The sequence below is a fragment of the Miniopterus schreibersii genome (genome assembly GCF_964146895.1).
Source record: "Miniopterus schreibersii genome assembly, chromosome: 17".
In the NCBI taxonomy this organism is placed as follows: domain Eukaryota; kingdom Metazoa; phylum Chordata; class Mammalia; order Chiroptera; family Miniopteridae; genus Miniopterus; species Miniopterus schreibersii.
Window position 1 is genome coordinate 11,388,712 of NC_138117.1, and position 18,576 is coordinate 11,407,287.

The following is an 18,576-nucleotide window of genomic DNA, read 5'->3' on the forward strand; positions in this document are numbered from 1 at the left end:
AAGATAATCTGTCAGGTTGGCTTCGGGTAAAATACAAGGGTCTTATCTGTGTTTTTTGGTTATGGTAAAATAAAACTATCAGCATTAAAATCCTTCACGGGTTGCCAATCTGCACATGATGCTACATTAGTCAGTTAAAGCACAGGTTCTATATGATTGTGGTTTTCCAGAAGTACAGGAATCGGAGATAACAATAAAGAGGAGATATTAAGGCCACCTGAGTAATCAGACAATTAAGGACCTAGGAGAGTCATTGGAAAGGAATTAACATCTTTCTTCTAATTAGTCATTATGTCAACTAGGAAATATGAAAATCACTGTGTGAAAATCATACCTTCAGAACACTTAGTAATTTTTTAAAAGAGAGTTCTTAAAATGCTGTTTTGGTGATAGGTAATATTCTCAAGGGTAATCACAGCTATTTCCAAAAAGTTATAATATATTTTGTAAGGTTCTCTGTAGGAGCATGGCTTTGGATTCCATACTACAACTTTATGCATTTTTTATTGTATTTGTTTATGTTCCTGTTGCTTATTACATATGACTAAGCAGCTGGATCAATTTTTCTTATACATCAAGTAAAGCCTCACCCTTAAGGTGGGAGTTTTTAAACTTAATTCTCTGAATTGAACTACAGAGATCATATGTATGATGTTCTCCATGAAAGATTTTATTTTTGGTTAGATTCTCAGGCATAAATGGTTGGAAGACCTGCTAAGTAGAAGGAAAAATACCAGGTTGAAAGATGAGAACTTTCATACAATTTATCTTTACACAACAATCTTTTCAACAGGGAGTGGGGTAGAGAGGATTTGGGCTCTGAATTCAGGAAAGTGAACAATGCCTTCCCAAGGAGCCAGGCCCATTTACTTTCAGAAGTCAAGAATAAATAAATGTTGGAGATTACTGCCAGTGGCATCCAGAGGATGATATATGGTAGTGTAGGAAACAAGCTTCTATAAAGGACTTTTTGTGGAGTGACACCATAATTTTATAGCCACTAGACAATTGTGAAGTGTGTCACATAGTCCTTAAGATGGTAAAAAAAAAAAAAAAAATATATATATATATATACACTTTAAAATAAAAATTCAGAAAGGATGTCATGTTTGTAAAAATGTCTCTCACTTTTGAAAATGCTGGTCAATGCCTGATCCCAGAGGCCATGCAGCTCTGAGTTCCTGGAGCCCAGAGGATTCTAAAGCTATCCACCAGGCCTACTTGTTCCCTTTGACAAAGCAATCCGCAGGGCTGAAACTAGCAGCAGCCTCGTGGCATTTTGTAAAAGTACAATAAATAACAGATTACAGAGAATACATAACAATAAATAACAGATATAGAGAATGTGTCATTTGAAAGAAGAGGGATGATTACGACAAGGAGGAAGACTGAACACAATAACACAGTGGTCACATTTTCCACACTGAGCATTTGTGAAGCTGCAAGAAAATGATGGGGAGAGGAAAGAATGAAAGTGAATTCTGGGCGCCTGTCATTTATTGGATCTACTAATAAACACAGGAAATCAAGCAGCCATATGGCTATGAAATGGAAATGAACAGGTCCTCTTCGGGAGGTTTGCTAAATTCAAACAATTTATTTCCCCACATTCATCCGAGACTGTCCTATTTTTTTTTCTTAAAGGGAAATAGACAATCTGCTTAATTTTGTTCTCAAGAGACTTTTGAAATATAATGGGCATAATACTTAAAGGCCTAACATATAAATTATGTCTCAAAATAAAAATTTGGGGTACAGTTTTTGATCAGATCTGTGTCTATTATTAAATATACAGACTATGAATACTTAGGGTGAGAGGGGGATTCGTTGATTTTTTTTTTTAGTCAGGTAAATGTGATGCCTTTTTCAATAAAGTATGTGGTTTCAGGAGACACAACCATGAGGATAGATGAAAAGGGGGATGCTCAAATCTCTCTGAAATTAACAGAACCTGCACTTGAAATCAGTGGCCCAGTCAATGCCAGACAACCATCAGATCTGAAGTGTTACACTATTTCTCAGTATTTTACAATTTAAATGACCTCTTGAGCAACTTTCTTCTTTTTCTCTTAAATCATCATTCTCTGGAGTGGAGTCCATAAAAATGCATGCATGCAATTTTATTTTCCATTTTTGAAAAGTCATTTTTTTCTGCATACCCCCTTCTAGCTGCCATCTCATTTCTCTTTTTTATACATCAAAGGTCCTGAAAAAATTATCCACATGCATTAGCTCCATTTCCTCTCCTTCCATTTCCTCTCTTTTCATATCCAGTCTTCTCTCCAGAATTCAACCCAGGCTGCTCCTATTAAGGTGAAAAATTATCTCCACTGTCTGAAGCTGGAGGTCAATGCTCAGTCCTTTACTTGTTTGAACTATCAGCAACGCTTGACACCACTGTTTACGCTTCCCTCACTGAGGCAGCGTCTTCCCCTGGCTTCCAAGATACCACATCTGTCTCCCTCTCTTCCTAACTCTCTGGTTACTCTGTTTCACACTCTTTTGGTCATTTCTCAAATGTCCAACAAATAAACATTGAAATTCCTCAGAGCCCACTCAGTTGACCTACTCTGTTCTTTATCTACACTCACTCCCTGTGCACATCCAGCTCCCTGATCTCAAGTAACATCTATTTGTTGACCGCTCCCCCATTTTTATCTCCATCCGAGGCTTTTTATTTCAGCTTCAGCCTCATAGTCAAATGCCTATCCAGTATCCCCACTTGGATAAGAAATGCATTTCAAACTTATTAACTGGGCTCTGTTTCGCCTGGTATAGTGCTCTGTTCAAATTTTTAGAACATTTTTCTCTCATTCATTGGTAATTTCTAACTTGAACTGGCTGATTGCATTATTACAATGTTCAGTGATGAATTGGTAATACTATGATTATATTTATAGCCCATAGCGTATCTACCGCGTGTCACGAGTTGTATCGGATGTTTCTTACGCACCATCATTTCAAGATCCTCTCATCCCAGGCTCTTACTCCATCCACGGCTACAGCAACCAGTTCCAGGCAGAAACTGGTTTGGCAGGGGGTACCCTCAGGAACTGATGTGCGTTCATGCATGGACAACTGTGATGCCAGGGTGTGAACGCTGGCGAGACAGCCCACGATCGGTAGGGAATTTGAACTGATGGATATTGATTTCATCCTTTTGTCCTCTGGGTAATCAGTTTAAAATGCATTTAATAAGCTGTTTCATAATGTACTGGCATCATCAAACACCAGTGACCCATAGCAGTGGTGAACTTAAAAATGCACTCTTGTATTGGCAGTCTTCCTGCCTTCACATCCCTGTCTTGATTTATGCTTCCTGCATGCAAGGGTTTCTGACTTCGTGGCAGCCCAAGTCTGGAACTGTATTAAACATTTAAAAATATTTTTAGTCTCTTCCTTTGGAAACTTACTATTAGGTATCATTACAATCTCCATTTTTCAAGAGGAGAGTATGAGGCCCATCTAATTAACCTATCTTGCAAAGATAAGAGTCAGAAATGAAGTCATTGTCTTGTCTGACTCCAAATTCATGTTCTTTCTATGGCATAGAAAGATGTAAACTAGTGAGCTAAAAGAACTCCTCAACTCGTGATGCATTTTGATTTAAAAACAAAAAGTGTGGAGGACGGAGTTGAGAAGGCACAAAAATTAAGATTACAGGACAATTCGTCAGATGAAAAAAACATCGAACTAAAATATACAGTGGGCCTGTAACAAAAATGTGTTCATTTGTGGGTATGTGATAGATCACTTCTGTTTGCTTCATCTTTCTTACAATGTATTTCTGGAAGCTCGTCTTTGTGGACTAGACAACCCTTCTCCTTCACCCACTGGTTAGTTATCAGCTGGTGGGAGGCAGCAGGACACAGAGCGGGCTGAGGACGGCCAGGCTGTCTATTGCCTCTGGGACACCTCACAACTCATGCACACAGTTCTCTGCCTTGTGTACCAGCCATGGGGTAGCACACCTCTCCTTGATGGTTCTCTCACTTCACCTACAACTTTACAAATTAGCTGCTTTATTAAACTCTTCTTAATTACTCTATATTTGACTGTGCCATCTGTTTCCTCCTGGGATTCTGGATCATACAAGAGACTATGAAAAAAAAATCATTAAAAATATAATATCCTTAAGAAAGGAGAAGTTGAAAGTAATTAGAGACAGACTGTCCACTGGGGAGGGTAGAGGGATACAGTAATTATTAAGGGGAATTGGTAGATATATACTAAAGAGGAGGAAAGAAAATAAATGTATTATTTATGGGTCAAAGGGTCCCTTGTGGCATAATGTGAGAAATGGAAAGAGTTATAAACTAATTAACTAGCTGACTCAGTAACTAAAAGCCTTTGCTATGTATATTTTGTAAAATAAATACATGATCCAAATTTCCATTGTTTCGGTCATCAATTGTTACCACGTGTACTATAGTTTTCTACAGTACTTGACAAAATGTCAACCTTGACCTGTAGATTATATTGATTATGTCCTTGATGTAAACTGGCATATGCATTGACTGCAGAGATATTTACTGTGAGTTGTATGGTTTGGAACTTCACTTTTTTTTTTTTTATAGAAAAAGCATTCTTCTTCCTACTTATTGGTTTGTATTAAATGGATTTATTCTTACATAGACTGCCTATAAAATTGGAATCTACAGTTAAATTTTATGGATATGAAACCATGAAATCTAACCTTAATAAAGAAAATTTCAGAAACCACTTCAGGACTAGAGATCTACACAGCTATAGAATGGAAGATTAATGTGGCAGAAAGACTGAAATACAGCTACTGCATTTCCTTCTCATTTTAGACTTAGTGTTCAGCCTCCTATTACCTGGCAATTTTCTAATATCTCTTCACATTTCTCTTCTTCCTATATGACTTCCACTTTAAAAATTGTAACTGTTTCAGCCTTTTTTAGTAATAACTTTCTCAATAGCTTTTAAAATTGGTGCAAGTTTCAAAATACGAGACTTTGCTAAATGTGTCCTCTCTCAATTCCTATAGAAAGAAATCCTCTGAGCCCTTGCTCACAGGAAGGTAGGAGTTTCAACTTGGGCATTTTCCAGATTATTTTACTTCAATATGGGCCCAGCATGTGTTGCTGTGAGTACCGTGGATGCCAATCCTGAATAATGGGTTCATATGTTCCATATACTGACAAGGATGGTAGACGTGAACAGGGAAAGCAAAGAGCACTCACAAGAGACAGGACAGAGAGAAAGACACAGGAGCTGGCGGCTAATTAGGATTAATGAGCTAAAGAAGGGGATGTTTGTTAGCAACGATTCTGGGTCATCGGGCCTGCGTAACAGAGTGTGATTCTGTCCTAATCGCACAGAGAAGTCAGGAGGGACTGTCTGCTGTGGAAGACGGCCTGTTTAGATTTAACATGTTGAAAAATGTTAAAAGACAACAAGAAATCAGGAGAAAATGAACAATGAACATTGAAAACACGTCACTTGGTTGAGATCACAAACGAAGAAATAAATTTTGAGATCACCTTGAAGGCAGCAGTGCTTCCCACAGTGATCACTACCTTATGGTTAAATAGAAATACTGAAGAATTATCCTTTCTATCCAAATTATTTACACATATTTGCAACATCAAAGGCAGTTGTTACTTTTTGCAGTCCATAGAGTCGGGCAATTTCATTAGTGATTTGCTGTGCTCTGTGACATTGGAACCTATCACATATCTGTGCTTTTTCTTACTGTTGATCATTCCCTAAATATCTGCCACTTTATTTTTCTTTCAGAAGGCTTTCTACTCTTCAGTTCAATATCAAAACACAACCACCACCAGCCTCTAAGGCTTATTTTGATGACAGAGATTACTACTTACCAACCCAATACCATTTTTTCCAACTTCATAATTGAACCATGATTTACAGATGATTACCTCGCCTCACAGAATGAAAACTACATTTTATAGCTTCTTTCCTTATAGTGGTGGCTAAAGAGATACACACAAAATGTGTCAGGGAAGAAACCATAAGTGAGCATTGAGGCCTTTCTTCACCCCCTCCCCCCCGACTGGTGGAAATGCAGATGTGATAGGAAGACTCTGCAGCCGTCTTGCATGGTGACATCAATAAGTTGGAGATTAGTGTTGAGGATGGCGGAGCAGAAATACAGAAGGAAGCCAGTTCTTTGGTGACCGTGAAGTCACCAAACCAACAGAGGAGTGCCTACCTCCAGCTTCTTTAACATATTAGCTTCTACTTACTTAAGTAACCATAGTCATTCTTTTATTAGCAATCAGATGTAACACTGACACTATAGCATGCTCTGTTCAAATGCCCAATATTTCAACTTCTAAAATCTTGAGAGACTGATTTACAGAACTCACATTAGATTCCTGCCATTTTATCAGTCAACTTTTTTTTTATAAGGAAAGAATCTATTTTACAAAACTATTCTTTCCAGGGCGACCGTATGGATGGAAATGGAAATGCACCTCTGAAAATTTGGGGCCCAGGCAAACAACACAAAAGATGACCAAGACAACTTTTCCAAAATATCTACTTTTGCAAGTAAACTTTGATATTTTTAATCTTAAATCTATTTTTGTATTATTTTTTAAATGAGTCGTGTTAATATAAATAAATGAAAATTATATGAGTACTAGTGTATGACTTTAAGCAATACAATTTACTTTAGAGGCACAGAGCAAGATGTAAGAATGAAATTTTAAGTGGTGTCTTTTTATTGCTCTGTGCAGTATGAAATGAAAGATAGTAGATTGTTTTAATTTCACTGATAAATATGCCACGTTGGATGTAAAAAACTGTGCATAATGTGAATGATAAATATGTTTGTTATTGAGAATACTGAAGCTTGATATTATAGTCTAGGTAGACGCATGTGACTCGTTAGCTTTACTTCATAAATTCATACAATTGTCTTGACAAGGCATCTAATTCTGAATGCAGCATATGCTTGTTACTAAAATGTTTACAACCATCATTTTGTCATAAAGTCAAAGAAAAAGGATATTTACTTGGCAGATGGTACAATTATAACATTTCATTGGTTTATATTATTCCAAAGTTTGTTTAATTTATATTGTTAATTTTTTATCACTTTGTGAATAATTTAAAAAGTATTTAGGTATAAAATTTAAAAATATTCACCCAAAATTGTAGGTTAAGCTAAGCTTAAATATTCAGGACATTGTTTTTAGCTTCTACATAATAACTCTCTTAAAAGGCTGAATGTCTAGATAGGCAGAACAAGACTGAAATGACTTCTTAAACAGTCTAATTTTTGTTTGAAAGGGAATCTATTTCTATAAACAAAAATTGTTAGAAAACATGCACAGAAACTTTCTATTTTATTCTAAGAAAATAGATTTTATTCTAAGAAAATAGAAAGTTCATATTAACATCTTGGGGAACAAAATTCCAAGAAGTCTGTTATAAAGAGGCATTCTTAGGGTAAATGTAGAAAAATATATTCTAGTCGTATTTCTGTATAAAGTAGCTATAACCTGGGCAAGTCACCCACTCTTAGTATATGTCAAGTTTCTCATGCATAAAAGGAAGTTAATTTTATCTGACTTCACACAAATAGCATGAGGGCAACAATGTGCTAATGGAAAATGCATTAAAGAAATTTTAAACTTTCCAATGATGGAGCTAATCCAATACATAGAAAGTAACCACAATTTGTCAGATTTAACCAAGTTCTATTTCAAATACTTTCAATCCAATTTAGAGCATCTGACACAGGGAAAGAGAATGAATTAATGTTACTGAAGTTTGAGAAATATATATATTTTATATAGTTACATTTTAGTTAATATATCATTCTATTCAATCAACATAGTATGGCTAGAATGGGATTTTTATTTTGCTTTATTTTTTTGTCAATGAACACATTAGCATTCTCTTAAGGTTAATGGGTCCTGTGAGTGTCTAAAGCATGTATCTATTTTCTAATTCAAGCTAAAAATAGAGAGAGACAGCAGATTTCTATTGTCTTACTTCAAGCATCTTAAAGTGCTAGTCTCAATTCATTTACTAAACTCAATGGAAGTAGAACATACATCATTTTCTACTCTCTGCACAAGAATATTGGTCTTAGGGAATAAATAATAAGTTTAGGAAACCACTTATAAAATCTATCTGCATATCACTTCTGTCAGAATATCCTCCTGCTAATGAAAAATATTTTGGAAAGCCTTGTTGAAATATAGGTACCTCATGTTTATATTATGCTCCGCATCTGTCAGTCTTATTTTCTTATCAAGAATGAGGGCGGGTGGGCAGAACTGTTTTGTTACTCTCTAATTCTCTCTCTAGGTCTATTCTCATTAGTTCTGCATTCTCCCTGTGCCTTAAGAAGCCACCCTCTATGAATTATATCACCTCCACAGATCTTGCGGGTTTGTTTTGTTTTTAAATATACCTTTATTGATTTCAGAGAGAGGAAGGGAGAGGGAGAGAGAGAGAGAAACATCAATGATGAGAGAGTCATTGATCGGCTGTCTCCTGCACACCCCCTGCTGGGGATGGAGCCCCCAACCCAGGCATGTGCCCTGACCGGGAATCGAACCGTGATCTCCTGGATCCTAGGTCGATGTTCACCCATTGAGCCACACCCTCAGGCCACAGATCTTGCTCTTGCTCTTAATAGCTAGGTTAAACTGCAGTTAAGAGCAAGATAGGAGGTAAATTCTGAAAACTGGAATACAAATTCAGAAGAAAGCAAAAATTTAATCTGCTGTTGTGCCCAAATTTTCTAGAATTCTCAGAAGGATGTTGGCAATAGGGCTGAAAGCAGTGACCTGATCCATTAATGAAGAGATGAAACAGAAGCAAGAAGTAATAACAAAAACCATTTAAAAGCAATGACGTCAATGATTTAAAATATCTGTTATTGAGTTAACATTTCCGTATTTCCTGTATTTCAGCACAAAAATAATAAGAGCTATGATTTCCTTAACTTCTGCCTTGTGTCATGATTTTAATATAAATATCAACTATCAACTGTAAGCCTCTCATAGTCCTGGAGAGTCTATATTACCAAATTCACTTTTCAAAGAAGGAAGGGGAAAAAAAGTGGAATAGACAAAAAAAAAAAAAAATCCAAGGGAAGTAATAGTACAGCCAGTTCACAAACCACACCCTATCTGATCTCAAATCCAGTTTTCTTTTAATTTTTCCCACATTTCAATTTTAGCTTGGCTCCTTTATGAAAATTTATTCCTCTAAAATTTGATCTCAAACACTGGAAACTTTGGATTATAAACCTAGAAATCTAGGGTTACACGCATTTCAAGAAAAATTGAACTAGGTTTACAATTTATTAATGTCATTTAAACCACTAATTAACATCCTTTAAATACAATCTCTGATCTTTATAATTCATTAGAAATCTATTCCAGCAAGAAAATATATATGCTGCAGAGTAATTCTTTGAGATCTCCACAGAGAACTGGAAATTTCTTTCACCTGACTATACTCTACCTTTTCAACTATCTGATGAACTTCAGGAAAAAAGAAAGAATATGCCAACTCCTTTCCTTTATATTATCCCAAATGTGTCTCCCACAGTATTATTATTCACACGGAGGGGAACCCATTTGTTTTGCTGACTCAAAGAGATCATTACGTAATAACATTTTCTTTTCTTCACAGCAATTAAAGCAAAATAATGCCTAAAAGTTGTCCTGAAGCTTCCAAATAAGCCCTGCCTAGTAATGATTAGTAATAAAAATCATTAGCCACCACATGATGCCGGGAGTGCTAAGGAATACGACTCAGCTTTTGACTAATTCATTTTCTGAAACACCCCTGGTAGTGAGCGTGAGAAGGGAGTCAAGGTCATTGCCCTTATTTGAAGGGCAAGTTCGTTCTAAAACTTTCCACAATATCTCACCCTCCCATTGGCACCCCAAGAAGCCCCCTTCCACTGGCAACAGGTGGGGACAGAGAGAATCCCTACCGATGACAATATGATCCAAGACAGAATATATCATTTGGAACCACCTCCAGGTATTCTCTGTAGAACTGAAATTGTTGTGTCTCTCAGGCGACATCCCACATTGAAATTGATTAGCTCTATCCATTCACTCATTTATTTACCTACATCTACTTGACATCACCACAAACGCCTAATTGTGTAGACTAATTAATTCATAGCATTAATCAATCTGATTATGCACTTCCAATGAGAAAATGAGGATATTTATCATTATTAATTTTAATGAATGAGATTTACTTTTCATTCATTGTAAATGTAAACATGCCTCCTGATAAGAAATAATTTTCTAAAAAGACACCTCTATATCAAATTCTAATAAAAGTGAATAGACTTTTTCTCTATAACCTGTGTATCTCAGCAATAGACAATAACTATTAAAAATAAATCTTTGTTTTTTCACATTTTAATGGCAAGGGTCCTGATATTTATACTTTGATGACAATTCATTTTCTTATCAGTGATACAAAAGTCTAGTATTAAATGGTGACCTAATCAAAATAGATACTTTTTTTTCCTTTTTGGTGACCTTATGTTATTTGAAAATAGCATATGTTTGACAATATATGGGATAATTGGTTCAGAATGATATCTATTCTAGCCCAGAGTTCATCAGTATTTTAAATGGCTCAATAACAAATGTAAAATGCAGAAATAGTATAAAAAGTTTAGATTAATTAAACCGTGAAATATAGTTAAGCTGAGATTAAAGTATTAACTTCCTTTATATCTGTGGAATACATATTAATTCAGCCTTCTGTTTTTCAAATATCTTTTGCCCATCATTATTATAAAGCATCACTATCAACGTCACTTAGAAGAAAAACTGAATAATACCGATTACTTGATTGTAGTTTTAATAATATAAATCATATTTTCCATAAAACATAAGCTTTAGCATGCTTATTTGAAACTTCCTATAAAAAAGTGGGACACTATTTTTGTCTCATGGGATTCTATAAAACACTGGTTTAGAATTTTGTATTTCTGCTGGATTATTTCTTTCAAGCTCTACAAGAAAAAAAATATGTTCTTAATAAATTTGGGGATCAGTAACACAAAACACTACAGAATGTTAATCAGTATGTTTGCTGGTAATGTTTCATTTTATGTGTCTATACAAAGCAAGTTTTTGGCCCAACTGTGGCTGGCACCTCCAGATACCTTCTGCTGTGAAGGGTAAAGAAAATTCATATCAATTTTAAATTACAAAATTTGGAATGAAGTAGATACCTGGAAGAGAACTGGATTGAGACTCGTGAGCCCCTCCCTGCAGTTCTTAGAGCATTTATTGTAATGCTGATCACGACTGAGATCAGTGAGCAAGAAGACACACAAAGTCTACGTGAAGGAGACTGGATACCTGAGCTCTCTGTTGGGTTCTCAACAGTTGAGGGTCTATGTGCTTTGGGGTTAGCACGTGACTCAGTAAAGAATATAGCCTCACCTCATCTCCATAGCGCATGTGCTTGCTTTCCACTGAATAGCAGTGCTTATGAGTGACCTTTATGAAGCATAACAGTGAACTATATGGTCCCTACAGTAAAGTGTAATAGTGAGATATATGGCCCACAGCAGTGTGTGTGTGTAAAATACGCCCAAACGCACGTGCGCGCACACATGCACACACACATACATATATACTTCGGGTACATTGCTTTCTATCTTTTCCTATTTATAACGTTGCAGTGCTAAACTCTGAATACATATCTTTGCACATACACATTTGTATATATTAATTTCTAGAAATGGAACTATGGTGCTGCTGATCATGAAAGATGGCTTAATTCAATGTGCTTTGTAACATGCGTGCTTCTTATTTAATTTTCCCCCCAGTTATTTAGAAATGGACACCTTAAATTCATTTTCTGATTGGGAATATAAGCTCAGACAAAATCCCTTGAACTGTTTTCACTGCCTAGAATACAGAAATTGTGCATTGTGATATTTCAGATTTTGTTAAACACATTTCAAATGAAAACAGTTTGGATTTTTGTTTCCAGGAAACACATATTGAATATGCTTTGTTTAGCACTCAGATGAGTGACTCATGCATTATGGCGCTTTTTTTACATATAACCACAGATACATGCAGGCAGTTTGTCAGAAGTAAAAAAAAACATGAGAGAGCTTCTTATGCAGATTTCACAAAAGTGTTTCATAAAAGAAATGGCCATTTTTTGTTGGTTTTCAAGAAAAGGAAAAAAATTAAACACTTTTTATTGACTGAGGGCTTGCTGAAATTGTTCTAGCTCTGAACGGGGGTCTTTTTTTCAAGTATGTAAACAACTTAACACTCCTTTTGTCCAGCTGTGCTGCCTAGAACACTGATAAATGGTATATGAATTGCCAAGGCTGGGATCCTGATTCTTCATGCTTGACCCATGGACATGTCCCCAGCACTACTCCTCTTTCTCTTGCATGTGTGTTTCCCTTGTTTAGGTGACCTCCCTGAACTTGACAACATGCCTTATTTTCAGAATCAGATGTCCTTCTATCAGGTTGGTTATCTGAGAACCTTGTCTATCCCATCACCCTGGAGTGACTGACACTAACATCATCAATCTCAGTAGAATTTACCTTAAAAAATGGTTTCTAGAATTGACACAGCATATGGATAGTTTGGATAATTTTTTAAGTGGTAATATCTCCTATTTTCTAGTAATTTCTAAGTTAATAGATACACCATGACCAGTGGGAAAACTACTGGATGAGAGATGAATCCCGGATGCCGGGATTGTAAAAACTGTGTAATGTTAAGCAGGATGAATAAGTTTCCTAGGCTGAGACCTGGAAAATGGTGAATACGTATTAGTCTGTCTACATCCTAGCTAATTGTGAAGAGTAAGAAAAGTCTTCCTTGAATTAGGTAAATGCTGTACGAGTACTTTCCTAAACACCTAAAGAATATTTGGTAACTAGAAAGAACTTAACTTTTTTCCCATTTTTAGGAAATTAGAAATTAACAGTGAAGGAGGTTGAATGGTTCACATAAAATAGTGAACCAGAACAAGGCCCAGAATTTTAGATTTCTCTTCTGTTTTGGATTTTCTTGCTCAAAAAGTAGGAAGTATGCCTGGCTCTTTAACGGAGCATCACAAACGTGACATTTAGGTTATATTTGATAATGACCATGATGATAGCTAAGCAAAGTATTTAGAGACTTGCTTCAGTTATAAAAGAATTTTAACTTTTCATCTCAAAGTGTATATAAAATGGGTTAAAAGAAATACTGAAAATATTTTTATTTTCAAAATATTTTTTAAAAATATCTTTAATAAAAATATTTAATTCATTGAGTCTTCATCTATTGAAATATTCTGAAGTACTGGCATCATTTTATTAAAAACTCTTCTCAAAGGGATAGAAAGCAGTCTTTTAAAAATCATCTTCTAGAGGTGACTGCGCAGGGATGGAAAGGTGCCATTTGCCCTACCGCATTAAAATCCTCAGTCATTTTTCTCTTCATATGGCGAATACTGACCCAGATGCCAGCTGTGAACCACAGTTCCCACAGCAGCAGCTGGCTCCCTGGCAGCCTCATTAAGTGGCTGCACTGGCCCTTTTAATAATGTCTGTGGGTCCCCATGTCATTATGCTGCTGATGGCTGCTCTGGACTTGTGTCCTTCTGTTTCACTCGTCCTCTTGACTAATATGTTTTCACAGATTTTGCTAGTTTTACTAATTTTTTAATTAGCCCATCATGATTTGGTTCTTGTACACATGAAGAACCATCCATAGACAAAATTAAATCTATCATTACGTTCCATCTTAATTCATCGTAAGGAAAGGGTGCTTATTTACATCTCAGCATGGGAAAGGTGTTTTCCCACTGCCAGTTCCCAAACTAAAAGGGAATGTGATTTATATGATTTACAACGTAGCAATAATGATCAGATAAAATCCTTCCTTGAGAGGGAAACTCATAATTATTAATCACAGGAAAAGAGGAACCATCCCATTTATCTGCTGGCATTTTTTTTCCGTCTGTTAAGTCAATTACTAAACTATCTGTGAACTCATAACACTTAGGATAAAAATGAAAAACAGATAAATCTATCAATGCATTAATCATGTGGCCTTAAATAATTGACTAAACAAACTGACAAATGCATCCCTCCAATGGCTACCTATTTGGTGTGGAAAAACAAGTGCCTTGGAAGCATGGAACAGACTGAGAAGCATGGAACAGACTGAGGAATCTCAGAGAGAAGAGGGGTGAGAAGAGATTAACCAAAGAATTTATATGCATATATGCATAACCCATGGATGCAGACAATAGTGAGGTAGGCTTGGGGTGGGTTGCGAGGTGGAAGGGGTGAATGGGAGGAAAAAGGGGGACATCTGTAATACTTTCAACAATAAAGATAAATTAATAAATTAGAAAATAAAATAAAGAGAAGTGCCCTGAGTTGAGATTACTTATGGAATCATGTGCAGCAGTGAATGGCTTGACAGGTGGTCAGAGGCCTAGAAAGAAAAGACCAGAAGATTAAAGGGAAAAAGTTTGACAAAAAGACATGGGATCAGGTGTAAGGAAAGACCAGACATTTGTCCTCACAGAAATACTATAAATTTGCCCTTCCTGTCTATAGAGCTCCAGCAAGTACCACACTCTGCAAGTTTAAGACATGTTTGCCCAGTGGCATGGACCTCACATTGCATAGAATCCTCCGCTCATTTTACCCAGAACCTGGTGGTCTAAGAGCATGGAAACAGCTTGTTGAAGGTGAAGTTGAATCACCAGCTCAGATGGGATGCTATCCCCCAGGAAACAATATACACATTAAGCCAAAGGACTTTCTATGGTACACTAAAACTAACTTATTTCTTCCCTTGAGTATTTTTAGATATTTTACAAGTTTATTTATATAAATGTAGAATGATCATAATGCTATCATTTGTTGAGAAAAGAGCAACACCGAAAATATGAAAAAATTATCTTGAGTCTATAGGCTGGGGTCTTTGAGCACTGCGTCCCTGTCACTGGCTTTTCCTGGAGTCAATAAAATGTCAAACTTAGATGCCTTCTGCTCTGCTAGAGGGCTCTGATAATGGCAAGGATGTCAAGATATCCTCAAGAAATTGAAAGATCAACAATTAGCACATTTTAAAATCCATGAAAAACAAGTCCAGTGAACATTTTTGAAGTATATTTTCACTATTCATGACAGTAGTTAGCTGAATGATGGCCACTCTAAGATACCAGCTTCTAAATACTGGAACCTGTCAATGTTACCTTAAAAGGTCTTCGCAGATATGATTAAATTAAGGATATTGAAATTGGGATATTATTCTGGATTTCCAGGGGAGGCCCTGATAATGAATCTGTCTTTATAAGAGGCAGTCAGAAGGAGATTTGACACAGACAGAAGGCAATGTGATCACAGAGGCAGAGATTGGAGCGATGTGGCCACAAGCCAAGGAGTGCCAGCAGCCACCAGAGCTAGACAAGGAAGGGATTCTCCTCTAGAACCTCCAGAGGGAGCACAGCCCTACTGTCCTCTTGATTACAGCTGAGTGATACTGATTTTGGATTTCTGGCTTCCAGAATGGTGAGAGAATAAATTTCTGTTGTTTTAAGCTACCACATCTGTAGTAATTAGTTACAGAAGTCCCAGGAAATTAAAAAAATTATATATTCACAATAAAGAAATAGACCTGAGTTCTTTTACAAAGTCAAATGCTCTATTATATTTACATCTATTTTCAAGAGAAGATAGCTGTCTGTGTCAATCATTCTATAGGTATTCTAAATTTGGAAACCCTGATCATACAGAGGTAATAAATACTCCATTTCCATTCTATGTTTTAAAGTATCTCAAGTAACTCAAATACCTTGCAAATTAAATTATGAATTTGATCTTGTTTCTAGAATTACTCTCACTATAGTAATCTTATCCTTCATGTATAATTTAGGAAAATATCTTCTATTTAGGATTTATGAGATTATTTAATTGTGATTATTTTGTGTCCACACAAACTCTCTTTTACCTTTAAAGGGCATAAACTTTATATCAGAGAAATAATAAATATGCACATACCATTCATATGAACCAGGTTTACACCGACAATGGCCAATGGCTGAGCTGTCTACAGTCTTTCTTTCAATTTTGGTTGACAGGGGCTGTATGGATAGTATGTGGATATTTATGACCCCACCCCACCCCCTTTAAAATTTGTGCTTTTTAAGGTAAAGGAGAGCTTGTGTGGACACAAAAAAAATCACAATAAAAAAGTAATCTTACGAATCCAAAGTGGAATATTTTACCTAAATTACACATGAAAGATAAAAGAATTTAGGTGATATGAGCCTTTAAATCCTCACAGTGATAAATCCCTGCTTGTGGTGAAAAGAAAGTTTTATCTGTCTAAAAATGGATTAGGGCAAGATTTGTTGCTTACATGTGACTTAGTTCCACTTGTGAAGTATTTCAAAAGATTTTCAATCACTTTGATGAATTCAGAATTATTTTCATATTATATCAAAATGTTCCATGAATTTTGTATTTTTTCTTTTTATGATCACGAATGATTTTTGACAAAATAATCACTTCAGAAAGTTTGACCCTCAAAAAACAACCTCCTTGAAATAATTTGGAAGGAAATGTGTCTTTGTACTGTGATTTACATTCACTGAATGATGATTACCAGGAGAAAACCCCCACAAAGAAAGTGCCTTTTAGACATGAGGTACTACAGCTACATACCTGCATAGACTCGATCTCAGAAATAAATTGCAGGACTTCACCCTAAGTTATGTAAAAGCAAAACTGAAGAAAAATCATAAAATGCAGCCAGAGCATATGAAAACTACACACCTGAAAATCCCACATAAGTACAAATTACTGTTGTTGGGCGTACGTCCAAACCTGTAGAACATTTTTGTGAGTGTATTTGAGCCAAACTGATGACAACTGTGGGAAGCAAAATCTCAATGGACTGAGAAAATGCTCTGGAGACTGGCAGTTTTGCAGCTTATTTTATATGTTAGAGTCATATGAGGAGGGAAGTTACATGAAATTTATTGATGGTAGATTAAGGTGGCAGGAGAAAGCAAAGAGGGGAAATCACTGAAATTAGATAAAGAGTAAAGCAGACAAATACTTATATACATTGGTGGATATAGGATAGTTAACAATTAACATTTATAGCACAATAGAGATGGTATTCAGGGAACTAGTTAACAATGAGGGGTTGTGGTCTCCTGCTCAGGTGTGGTGGGCGTACCCTCTGGGAATCAGAAAAAGTAGATTAACATTCCAAATGTTCGTTCCTCATTTTAGCTGCAAAAGGACAAAAGACAGATTCACTTAAGATAAAGGTTGACCACTGTCAAGGAAGCTACAAGTCTAGATGTGATTACCCACAGTGACTCCTGTTAAGAATTTTTGTTCAAACAATCATATGTGGTTACTTTTGGCCTCTGAGTCTGTAAGATTCACCATGCAGGCCTCACCTGAGTTTGTCAGGGTTAGTATGTGGCCCCTTTTTTCCACACTGTGTACAGTTTCTTTTTCTGGTCATTTCATCACATTCAGACTTTGGAAAAGCAGTAAAAAAATTCTATAGCTTTATTTTTATTTTATTTTTATTTTTTGCTTGTGTGCACCTCTTGAAGAACAATGAGAGTCCATGAATATCTATCATTTTACATGAAATAAAATGAAATTTCAGCTAATGTAATTGGCATGGTCAGGTACTATTTTATTCACTAAAGCCTGAAAGTTTACTTAGGAAAGATTTTCAAACCAGAAATCCTATGTGTTCTATGGGGAGATCACTCACTCAGGAATAAAAACTTGTACATGCCACAACACTATTGGAAGCCTACCTAAAATGAGAGCTACAGAAGTCTGCCAGGATGTGTTAGAAGGTTAGAGTCCTGCTGCAAATTTCAGAGAATCTGATTAATTCTATTTGACACTAAGGAAAAAAATGCAAATTTCTTTATGTATTCTTTATTGGCTAACTCAGATGTTTCATGAGAAGAATCTACTTGGAATAAGAGAGAAAATTCTATCACATTAATACTAGATTTCCTTACTGTGTGAATTCATTTCTGGCAAAAAAAGATTTATTAAATAGAGTTTCCACACACACAATGGCATTTTACTTCAAGTCTAATTTATGAGATCTAATGCCATTTTTGCAAGCCCTATGAGTTCAACAGTCTATAAATTCAGATAACAACCATTATGTGTTTCCTACATTTTTATCAGCTATTTTATGAACCTTGTGGATCTTACTAAAAGTCAAGGTTATATATTCATAACTTATAAATTATAAACCAGTATTAATTTACTCCAAACCTTAGTTTTTAAGCTACAGTTCCTAGAGAAATTGTGCATAAAAATTTCCTTTGAAATTTAAGGACCACTCAGAGAACATTTTCCCTAAAAACCTATACTGGAAGAAAAAACACACAAAACTATAGGTAACTTACAGTGAAAACTGAAATATACTAAGAACATAACAGGAAAATATCTTATTTAAACAAAATAATCTTAAACTTGCAATGTACTTTAGAAGAAAAAAGCATTAAGAAAATAACATCATTCTGTTCAATTCTCTATATATACTC